This window comes from Puntigrus tetrazona, chromosome 15 (genome assembly GCF_018831695.1).
Source record: "Puntigrus tetrazona isolate hp1 chromosome 15, ASM1883169v1, whole genome shotgun sequence".
Classification (NCBI taxonomy): Eukaryota; Metazoa; Chordata; class Actinopteri; order Cypriniformes; family Cyprinidae; genus Puntigrus; species Puntigrus tetrazona.
In genome coordinates this window covers 5,075,545-5,088,010 of record NC_056713.1, presented here as the reverse complement: position 1 = coordinate 5,088,010, position 12,466 = coordinate 5,075,545, and the positions used below count along the sequence as shown (strand labels likewise).

Sequence of the window (12,466 nt, the reverse complement as noted above, 5' to 3'; positions counted from 1 at the left end):
CTAAAGGACAGCATATAGATATATATCGATCATAAGCCATAACTGTTAAGTTTGTTAGGTCACAGCCACCATAAGTAAAAATATTAAAGATTTGCACAAGACAAGAAAGCCATGTTATCTGATAATTCTCAGTCAGAATTTTAGTCAAAACAAAAGGTGTAACAGCAGATCCACCATATAAATTAATACATGCCAAATTGCAAATAAAAGATATACATGGGCTTATGTAGCCTCTTTCAACGTATATTATATAGATGAGTACACTGTTAGAAATTATCATGACTGGGTACAGTAAAGATAGCACAACCACAAAAATATATCTCTGATCATATATTCCTCTGTATCCATCTAGTATGAAAGAAATATTTTTCATGACAGCTTGATTTCCTAAATGGAGAAAAAGCACATACAATGAGTTAATTAAAAGTTGCCTGTCCTTTCAGCATGATCAAAACGGATTTGTAAGAAACTAAAACATTTTGCTCTTTGCACAAAATGATAACTTGAATGCCAATACAACAAAATGCATACAATAAATATATACAATAAAATATGTACTCAAAATAAGATAGATAGATAGATAGATAGATAGATAGATAGATAGATAGATAGATAGATAGATAGTTTTCTGTACCCTGTAAATTTTATGTATCAGTTTGTCTTTGTTCTGTGTATTACAGAATGACTGTGTACAAGAAACAGCTCTATTTAAATTAGGTGACTGAAAAAAAATGCAAATTCGTAATGCTTATTTCATGAAAAAGGATGTGCCTTTCTATCCTGTAAAGTCTCAAAATGTGTCATCCCTAGTTAATTTAGTTGCATCATAAAATCGCCTGCCCTCCTCATCAACCTGTACCAAGGGAAACAGGCACTGGCAAAAGTGTTTTAGGTTTTGCTGAATGTTATGAGTAAAGGGCAAAAACACATTTGCAATTAATTACAAATAGCAAAAGCTGAAATAACCTTCTAAGTTTTCTAAGTTTTCCTATTTGCAGTATAGGAATGAAAATGTTATGTTGTCTCTTGTTCTTGTGCACTAAATATTGCAAGGTTTCAGCTGCTGTTATTAGATAAGAGATGATAGCGAAGGTGTACATTCCAGTAGGGCTGTAATATTATTTTATTATTCTAATATTATTTATCTAAAGTAAAGTGGATCAAAAAGATAATCAGAGTTGTCCTTAGCCAAGAATACGTTTTGGTTTTAAGTTTTAGGAGAACTTTCATGAAAAGTTTTGAGCCACTGCAAATGTTGACTAGTGTAGTTAGTTAATAAATGAATGCCAATCACCAGAAGACATACTTTAAATACACTTGACACTAATTCAAGCTAATTTGCTGTATTGATTGTATTTCTACCTATAAGAAGTCTGGAATAAATTAGTTGGAACAGCCACGCTAACATTCCCTTGTGTCTGTGTCCTGTATTATAAATGCAGATGTTTCACCAGCAAGCAAACATAATTCGTTGCAGTTAGATTTTTTCCATGACCTTTTAATTTTTTTTTTTTTTTCATTGACAGTCTGCTCTATATAAAACATCTCATCAGTAAAGAAGGTTTTTTTTTTATTTATTAATTGCCTAATATACGTATGGAATACATTAGTGAGGAAAACATACAGTATACAATTTTCTGCAATCTGTTTTTCTGAACAGCAAGCAAATAATATGGAAAATGGTACAAATTTTACATCCATCAGGCTGACTGATATCTTAATTTGGAACTCAAGATGAAGTACTTCTTGTTTGCTGTGATAACGGTTCTGTACTCAACAATCCTGTTTGCCAATAGCTTTCTGATTGGTGTCATCTGTTCAGCAAAAGCCTTCATAAACCAATGTATGTTTTTCTCTGTAGTCTGTTTGTTAATGAATTGTATGGCAGCACAGCTTTATTTCCTTCCTTCAAGTTAATCTTATTTGAATAGCAATGAAATTTCTCTCATTTATTGTTACCTGCAAATATTTTGCTTGTATACATATGCAATGATTGAATTTTGTAATTTAGCAGTTATGTCTTTTGATAGATATGTGTCGATCTGTTATCCATTGCAGTATAACAGAATCATGACCCTTTTAGGTGGGTGTGTTAATTGTATTGGTGTGGTCGTACTGCTTTGTTCAATTTTTTATTCTTTTATGTTTTAATTTTAAATTGCAACTCTGTGGAAACATTATTGAAAAGTATGGTGCGACAATTATTTGCTCGTGAAACTTGCTTGTTCGAAAACCTCTTTGAATAACACTTATGGCATTTATGTTAATGTGATGACAGCATTGATCCCACTGATGCTAATCATTTATTCATATACAAGAATTCTAAAAATATGTTTGAGTTCTACTAAAGAAGCTAAACAGAAGGCTCTAAGCACCTGTGCACCACACATCATATCTCTTTAAACTTTTCTTTGGGCTGCTTTTTTGAAACAATCCAAAGCAGGTTTGATAACATCAGAATGCCAGCTTTGTTACGTGTAATCGTTTCAGTCTATTTCTTGATGTGTCAGCCAGTGCTTAACCCTATTCTGTATGGAATGAGACTTAAAAATATCAGGCAAGTGTGTAAAAATATAGTTGCATCAAAAGTAGGTATTACATAAACAAAACTGTTTGAAGAAATGTCATTGTGGCATTTCAGTGTATTGTGAATTGTATCAATATGGACAATTAAATATGTATATATTCAAGCATATTACACTAGATAAGTCATACAGTAATTTACCTTTTACATGAATCTATTTTACTATGATTCTGCTTTGTCTGTCATTCAATTATTTAACTAAACGTTCAAAATTTAATATTTAGGAATAGTTACATTTAATATTTTACATCATTGACACTCACAAGAAGAGTTTGCATGTTCTCAGCATGTGTGGGCTTTTTTCAGGTGCTCAGGTTTCCACCACAATCCAAAAATTTGTAGCAGAGGTAAATTAGACTTAACTGTACCTTAAAAGTCTATATGAACAATTTTGAAAAATTTGTGTAACTTGGAAAGTATTTGTAATTTGGAAAATATTTCTTGGCTGATGTTTCTTCTTCTGAACGTATTTTCATTATTTATTATTCATATATTTACGTTTTCATTATTTGTTCTTTTCTGTTTTATTTAATGTTACTTGCCATGATTTTGTCATTTTTTAATTAAACATACTAATAATTTATGAGTACAAATTAAGTATACACTTTCTTCAGATATCAAACGTTAAATTTTATTTGATTAACTTTATTTTCAGTGAAGTGCCAGACTGTGTCAGTAAGAACTTGGTCCTTTGTTCACTTTATTTTACCACAAATTTGTTTACAAACAAGCCACAATTCAAAGATTATACTGTGTCGAATGTATTCTTCTTCCATTCAGCCTTTGTCACCCTGCACATGCACAACATGTATGGGGACAACATTGGTGTAATGACTCCATCATATCCCTTTTTTTTCATTGAGAAATATATACACAACACAGATTGTATTACAAAAATCAGATGCTCATGCACAAAACCTGCATTTCAAATTACACAGACATACTGACTTTTGTCTCAGTCTCAGGAGCCTGCATTTCCAAATTGGGTTTGTTACCCTGGGTCATCTCTAGTCAGTGGGGATTTGTGGGGTTGTATGGATTTGACCATACATTAATGTAGGCGTAGCTGGCACATATCAAATCCATTAAACAGCCGGAAGAATATTGAGATATAGGCCAGATAATTGCTTTCCACAAATGGTGATATCTTTGGGCCTCCAGTACATAAGTCAGTTCCAGTTGTGGCTTAGTGCCCCGGTGCCGACTGCACCAGCTGTAAGAAAGTTACAACTTAGCCTAGTTTTGATGTGTCGATGGGCACTAAGTTACAACTTGAGTGTAACTCTATGTATAAACCAAATATATACAAAAGCATCTGTTCATGTCTGACAGAGGCAATCATACCAATATGCTCTTCTTTTACCCGACCACATTCAGTGCTTTAGGCATATTCGATGCTGCAGACATTTACACATTTACACATGTTAAGAGAGAGAACAATAAGTGGATAAAGGTACAAAGTACTTGTACTTTGAAACGCTACTGTTCGCTTCCAGTGTAGATTCAGTGTCAGAATCGCAACTCGCTCCTTTAAGACAGACCCACCATTGGTTCCCATTATACTCCTCCCTTCACCATAAATATAAAAATAAATGCATTATATTGCCAGGTATTGTGGTGGCCAGGAAGAGTAACGGTCCCCCCACAAGGCAGCCTGAGCACTTTCAGCACCATGGAGAACCCCACAAGAAAGGGGTCACCAGGTAATCAGGACCAAGGATAGCTTCCACACAGGTGTTCATCCTTACTTCAATAATAGGGAGCCTCAGGTGCAGACTGTTGGGCACGATCAGAAACCACCACATAAAAGAATGGAGAAGCCTCAGTAAGGGGAGACAAGGAAAGAGGAGCAGAGGCGGAATGCTGGAACCCCCTGAACCACAGAAGTACAGGGTGGCCGTGAGTAGCCCTAGACACCTTCCACTAACTACCTTTCTTCTCTGCCTTCCTCTCAGGGAAATTGAGGGGGCTGCCAAGAGACCAGCTCTGCAAAGAAGGAACAGCTTTTGAGTTATAGTTTTCTTCCAACCCTCTCCCTCACCCCTATTACAAAATAAAGAAATCTGAGTTCTGTTCCACCTAAACCTGCCTGCTGTATTTCCTGAGTGGACAACCTGAGCTAGTCACACCAATTTGGTGGTCAGGGGCTTACATATGGTGGAGAATGTGGGCATAGAGAGAAGCCTGACTTAAAAAAAAAAAAAAAAAAATGGAAGAGGCCCTGACTGCCATTCTGCAGGCCCAAACCACCCTGAATGCAGTCGTCCACAGAGCTCTGTCAAAGGACTGAGGCCCAGGGCAGGAGGCCTCAAGATTATCTAACCAAGATGACTGAGGATGATGACATGGAAACCTACTTTGTCCTCTTTTTGAGAGAACCGCTCAGCGAGAGAGATGGCTAAGGAGCAAGTGGGCAAATTCTAATTCTTCCTTTTCTGACCGGGAGGGCACAGAAGGCCTGTCGGGATCTCACTGTCCATGAAGCCGCCAGTTATGAACTGGTCAAGAGAGTGGTTCTCGCCCAATATGGACTTAGCCTACCTGCCAAACCACAGCGAGTTCATAGCTGGGGATACCAGGTTATCCTCCCAGCCTGGGCTCAGGTAGCCACATTGGCCTCGAATGGTGAGGAGCTGGCTGGAAGAAGGGACGGGCCATCCTCCATAGAGAGGGTAGTGATTGACTGCTGTGCATGCAGCCTGCCAGCAGATGCCAAGAGGTATGTGGCTCAACAGGGACCGCAAATTGTAGAGGCGCTAATTGCTCTCCTGGAGAACCACCAGGTGACTGCGTGAGCTTACTGAGGCCTGAGGAGAATAAAGCTGCCTCCTGGAGATCACAACAGAGAGTACCCTAAGAAGTCTCCGTGGAGATAACTCAAGCAAAAGCCCTAAGACTAGGCAGGGAAGAGTGGCCTCTGCGAAGTCTGGTTTACAAAGCAGTGTTTTTTACTCCTGCTCGATTGCTCCTATCTCCTGCTCGATTGCTCCTGTCTGCTGAGAGGTTGGTTTGTTTGTAACTGCGTGTAGCTTAAACATCACCTCTTCTCTTGATCAAATATGAATTTAACTGTGTACATGTGTTGATACTATCAAATTAATCTAACTAATTAGACCTGTTAGTTCGTTGCTTTAATCTAAAACTTCGGTGAGTTGAGTACTGCGTTAGCCCGATTACTTCGCTCCCACCACAGCATTTTTCGCGCCTATTGTGAGCTTTTATTTCCGCTCCTGTTCATTTGTTCCTCGCGCTCACGTTCATCGCACCTGGCTCATCAGAACAAAGTGGTAAGTGAATCCCTTACGGTGAGAGCAAATGGCTTCTCCCTGCATGCGTCCCACTTGCACCATTCCTTCATGTATAAGCTTATCCTTCTCTGTTACCGATCAGAGTTACGATGTGATAAATGCAGGGAAATTGCTAGGCTGACAGAGAAGGTTTTAGAATTAGAGACATGCATCAAACTTTAATTGAGGACAGTAAGAATGCGAGGGCTGTAGATACTGCTGGATCGCGACTAGTACAGTGAATCGTGTACATTGTTCGGTTCAACTAGAGCCTACCAGCAGAACGAGTGGAGTGACCGTGGCGGGCTAGTCGCGAGGTCAAAACACTGCTCTTCCGTTCCGATCAGAACATCAAACAGAGTTCTCCCCACTCGGTGACGCACCCACTGAAACCTGATCAAAGTGCTCTAGTAATTAAAGCGATTCTATTATGCAGGCGTGAAAATAGAGACACCAGCCACAATAGTCAATGCTTACCAGGAGCCAGGCGTCTGACATCTTGTCAAATTTAAAAGTGCTGGCTTCAATGCTAGCGTAAATTTCGTAGATTGGTTATTCCGCACGTCGTAGCTAATGATGGTTGACCATGATCGGAGATCACTAAAATAATATTAAAGGGTGTGTGGTGCAGAAACTACGATGTCGGACAATGTAATATGCTCTGGTCCTCCTGCTTACGGGGTGATGAGATTTACAGCAGATTGCTGGGTCTCAATGGCGCGGATGTCTAGTGGTGCCCGCAGAACAACATAGGCTTTATAGACAATTGGATGAGTTTCTGGGGCAGACCTGACGTTGAAAGGAATGGTCTTCATCCCTCTTGAGGTGGTGCAGCTCTTCTATCTAGAAATATGGCATATGGTCTTATGGCTCAACATGACCAACTAGTGCCCAGGTCAGGAAGCAGACGGGCCGGCTAAACCGACCGTCTGCTAGCTGCCTCCGCGTCCTGAAAGGCAGTTAATTCTCAGCACATAGAGACTCTTTCACCTAGATATCACACTATAGAGACTGTGTCATGTTCCCGGAATTAGAATATGCAGAAAACGTCAAACCTAATCCAAAAGCAATAATTTAATTAATGTCCAACAAATTAAAACTACCTATAATTCAAATAAACCAAGCGATAAAACTTGGCTCGCTAAATGTTAGATCACTTTCCACAAGCACTTTATATATATGATTTGATTAAGATCCAGAAGCTAGATTTGCTTTGTTTGACAGAAACCTGTAAAACCAGATGATTATATTACTCCTAAATGAATCTACCCCCCAAAATTATTTCTATAAAAATGAGCCATGTTTAAGGTAGAGGGAGGTGTTGCTACAATTTATAACAATATTCTTGAGTACTTCTCAGGGCAGGCTTTAAGTATAACTCATTTGAAGTTTTGGTGCTGCATATAACATTATCTACAGAATCATGTGCTATTTGATGGAAATCTTCTGTCATGTTGTATGGCTACTATTATACAGGCCACCAGGGCACAGCACAATTTCATTAAAAATTTGCTGATTTTCTAACTGAGTTGAAGTACTGGCCGCCAGATAAAGTCTTAATTGTTGGCGATTTTAATATCCATGTTGATAATGAAAAAGACTCATTAGGATCAGCTTTCTTAGACATTTTGAACTCCGTTGGGGGTTTGAACAACACGATCTCTGGACCTACTTATTGTCAAAATCGTCACTCTGAATCTAATACTGTCACATGGAATGGATGTTAAAATTGGTTGAAGTACTGCAACAAAGTGATGACATTTCAGTCACTATCAGATCCTATCTAGTCTTGTGTGAACTCTGTATGATTAAACCTGTAAACTCTTTCTTATTACAAGTATGGTAGAACCATCACTTCCTACAAAGAAGCAGCTCTAAATAACCTTCTGACCTATCTCAATTCCTTAGCTCATCAATCGACGCAAAAACTTGATGATGTAACAGAAACTATGCACTCTCTTTTTCTAGCACTTTAGATACAGTTGCTCCTTTGCACTTAAAAGATAAAGAAAAATCTGGCCTTATCAGTATAATGACAACACCACGCACCCTAAAGAAACGACCGGAAAATGGAGCGCAGGTGGAGAAAAGCTAAATTAGAAGTATTTCGTATTGCCTGGCGGGAGAAGTATCTTGTCATACAGAGAAAGCATTAAAAATAACTTAAGATCTGATTATTTTCATCCCTTTTAGAAGAAAACAAACACAACCCGGTATTTATTCAGTACAGTAACTAAATTAACAAAAAATAAAGCGATCTGAGTGCTAATATTCCTCAGAGTATAGCTGCAATGAGTTCATGAATTTCTTTACTTCTAAGATTGATACCATCAGAAATAAAATTGCATAACTATGCAGCCATCAGCTACAGTTTCACATCAGATAGTGAGCTTTAGATCCCCTAAGGAAAAATTACACTCTTTCTCTATGATAGGAGAAGAAGACTTGTACAAACTTGTTAAATCATCAAACAGCAGCATGCTTATGTTAGACCCTGTTCCATCTAAACTATTAAAAGATCTGCTTCAGAAGTCATAGATCTCTTTTGAATTATTAATTCATCATTGTCATTAGGATATGTTCCCAAAACCTTCAAACTGACTGTAGTTAAACCTCTCATTAAACCACATCTTGATCCCAAAAAGACTTAGTAAATTACAGACCAATCTCTAATCTCCTTTTCTGTCAAAAATGCTAGAAAAGTAGTATTCTCACAACTGTGTTCCTTTTTAGAAAAAAATGTCTGTGGATTTCCAATCAGGTTTTGAGCAGTACCATAGTACTGAGACTGCTCATTAGAGTCACTAATGACCTGCTTCTATCATCTGATCGTGGTTTTTATCGTTATTAGTGCTAATGAATCTTAGCGCAGCATTCGGTGATCTGCTCGATCACAGCATTTCTCTTGAATAGACTAGAAAACTATGTTGGCATTAGAGGAAAGCGCCCAGCATGGTTTAAATCATATCTATCTGGCCGCTATCAGTTTGTGGCATTAAATGAGGAGGTATCTGCTCGATCAAAAGTGAAATATGGAGTTCCTCAGGCTCAGATGCTAGGGCCGTTACTTTACTTTCAACCTGCAATACATATTTACCTCTGGGAGATATTATCAGGAGTCATGGTGTTAGTTTTCACTGCTATGCTGATGATACTCAGCTCTATATTTCAAGCGCAGCTGGTGATACCACGACACATAGAATCTAACGAATGCATGAGTCGATATAAAAAGCTGGATGATGAGTAACTTCTTAATGTTAAATTCTGAAAAAACAGAGGTGTAATAATTGGACCTAAAAAGCCCCACATATAATAATCTAGAACACAGCCTATCACTTGATGGCTGCTCTGTTATTCTTCATCATCAGTTAGGAACACAAGTGTGCTGTTTGACATAATCTTTCCTTTGAAAACCATGTTTCTAGCATCTGTAAAACTGCGTTTTCCATCTTAAAAATAATATCTAAATTACGACCTATGCTTTCAACCTCTAATGTAGAAATATTAATTCATGCGTTTATGACCTCAAGGTTAGATTATTGCAATGCTTTATTGGGTGGTTGTTCTGCCGCGCTTAATAAACAAACTTCAGCTAATTAAACACATGTAGAGTCCTTACTAGAACTAGGAAGTATGATCATAATGCCCAGTTCTGTCAACACTGCACTGGCTCCTATCAAACATCGAATAATTTTAAAATCTTATTGATACCTATAAAGCCCTGAATGGTTTAGCTCCTCAATGTAAGCGAGCTCTTATCACATTATAGTCCCTGCCGTCGCTGCGTTCTCAAGCTCACAGCCCATTTGATATTACACAGAATATCAAAATCAACTGTGAGCTGACAGATCATTTTCCTATCTAGCACCTAAACTCTGGAACAATCTCCCTAACTCTGTTGGGGAAGCAGACACCTCTGCCAGTTTAAATCTAGATTAAAAGACACATCTTTTCAACTTAGCCTACATAACACACCAACACGCCTTTTATTATTCAAATCCGTTAAAGGATTTTTAGGCTGCATTACTTAGATTTGCTGGAACTAGGGAACACTACTCCTACAATACGATGTACTTGTGACATCGTAAAAAGAATAGCATCACCTTCTAATATTAGTCCTGTCTCTTTCTCAATCTGTTTTTTCACAGTTTGTATCCAGACTAGATGGTGGATCAGCACCAGAGATTATGTTCATCAGAGGGCCAGAACACCTAGATGCGTTGAGGACCAATCACCCAGATCCTGATGCACACACGCACACGCACACACTAAGTCATTTACACTACCTGACACAGCTCGTTTAAAAATTAGACTGGAAGCTAAGTGCTGGGCGTCGGTCAGAGAGGAGCAGCCCAACTGATCCTGGATTTCTCCCAAGTTTTTCTCCATTCTGTATGCATGGGGTTTTGTTTCCCTTGCCGCTGTCGCCTCTGTTGTGGTTGGGGACACTTAACTTCTAGTGACTATCGTTGAATTGACTACAGAACCGTCTCTGCATTTAATAAGTGGTCACTCTGTACAGTGCTGATGCAACCTGTGTTGTTAAAGCGCTATATAAATAAATGATTGAAATGATTGATGTAGAAAGGAGGGGACACTTGGCCCAGGATTGCCTAAACAGAAAGAGCTCAGGCCCTGTAGCACCACAGACTCTTCAAAGTGACATAGTGCATTTCCTCACCACCTGCTGGGCCACAGAAGAGGCAGCTGCCCCTAGGATTCCCTGTCAAGGGTCAGGCCAAGACACTGAAGCCTTGTTGACTCTGGAAGCATGGTGACCTTAGTCCGGCCGGAATTTGCAGGGTCACTTTCGTGGGAAGAGATCTGTATCCTGTATTCATGGCGACATAGAACCTACCATGGCAGAAGCCAGCATGGTTACGCCCCAGGGCCGGTTCCAAATGCGGTGAGGTGGTGGAGCCTTGCCCGTCCCAGTCTTGGTTGGCAGAGACTGTCAGGCATTTGCCGCCTGCACTAGACAGGCGAGCTGCAGATGAGAGGAGACCTCCCACGACCCAAAGCGCCCAGTTCGTCTAGACACAACCTGCTCAAACCCCTGAAGAGACTACGGTGCAGGAACAACCAGCCCAGAAGAGAATAAGAGGGCATGTTGAATTCCCAATTCCACTGCCACGGCCTCAGAAGGCCCAGGAGGGAGTCAGGTACGATGAGCTAGACTCCTTGAAGTATTTTCTGAATTTCCCCAGCAGAGACCACGAGGAAAAACATTAAGAGACCAGTTGGCACTGCCCAGCCTGCAAGATCCTGTATGCTGACCCAGGCCTGGAAGAATGTAAATGGTTGAGGGCAACTTCTGAGAGGGTGAAGTAGGTTGGTTTTCCACATTTTACTAATAAAAAATGGATTGTTATATAAAGTGGATCAGCGAAGAGGAAATGTGTGAACAACTTTTGGTCACCCAAAGCATATATCTCCAAGGTGCTGTATTTGGCACACACTCACCTACATTAGGAAGTCACCTGGGCTCGGAAGACCAGAGAAATGAATTACTTCATCGGAAAAGGATTATGACCCTGAAGTAAAATATTAGAACACGCTTTTCAACAAAATATTGCCTGTTTTTGCTCTATTCCGCCATCAAAAACATTACAAACCAGCCACAGCACTGTTTTCCTTCTGAATGAATCAGCAGTTTAAATGAATCGGTTCAGTCGTTATGACTCTCTTATTAACGTGACTTACCTGCACCTACAGACGGATAAAATTTTTATTTTATGAAAACATGTATGCATAAAAATTAGGCCCTTATAAATATGCAGTTTTAAGTATGTAAAAGCTGATAGAGCACTAAAATATTGCTTCAGAATAAATTTACACCACCAAAAATCTAGGTGATGCTAAATTCTAAACCTTATCTGCGTGTTAATCTTTCTGTATTCATTCATTTCAACTTTACTTGTGAAGTTAAACTAGTATTCATTTCTTTCAAGAATAAATCCTGGTCAAAGCTGAGAGATGAAGGGAACAAAATATCAAATTCCAAGACCTTGAAATTCCTGAAAAAAGCTGCAACCTGTTTATTTCTGATTTTTTTTTTCTTTTGATTTGACTTAATTCCTTTACTACTGTTTTGCTTTGGGCTTAACTTTTTGGACAGTGCAGCACTAATATTGCACACACAAATGCTGTTTAAAAACAAACAAACAAAAAACTTTGTAGGCATTTTCTGCACATTTCTGTAGTGCTTATATGTATGTGTATGCATGTAGGTGGGATTATTTAGCATGCTTTGTTTTATTCCTGTTTATTCCTTTAGTGTTTTCTTTAATTATTTTGACTTGATTTGCTTTATTTTAATAATGGAGCTAATTGTTTTGACAGTGCACCACTAATATTGTACACATTTATTTAGGACATTGTTTTAATGTTGCTTGTATGTATGCATGTTATTAGTTGGTGTTTTTGAATATTTTGCAGTATTAAAGTTTTGTGCTTGTATTTTCATATGTAATGCCAAAGCTATTGCATACATTTACCTGTAGTAAAAAATTAATGTTTTGGTTTTGTATCTCATTCATTGGACCATGTTTATTATATATTGTTTGTTTTAGTATAAATAAAATTAGATATCTTA

General features: G+C 38.6%; 1 pseudogene; it reads left to right on the top strand.

Moving 5' to 3' along the window:
• The first annotated feature begins 1,672 nt into the window (after positions 1-1,672).
• LOC122359344 lies at positions 1,673-10,972 on the top strand (annotated as a pseudogene).
• The last annotated feature ends 1,494 nt before the right edge of the window (positions 10,973-12,466 follow it).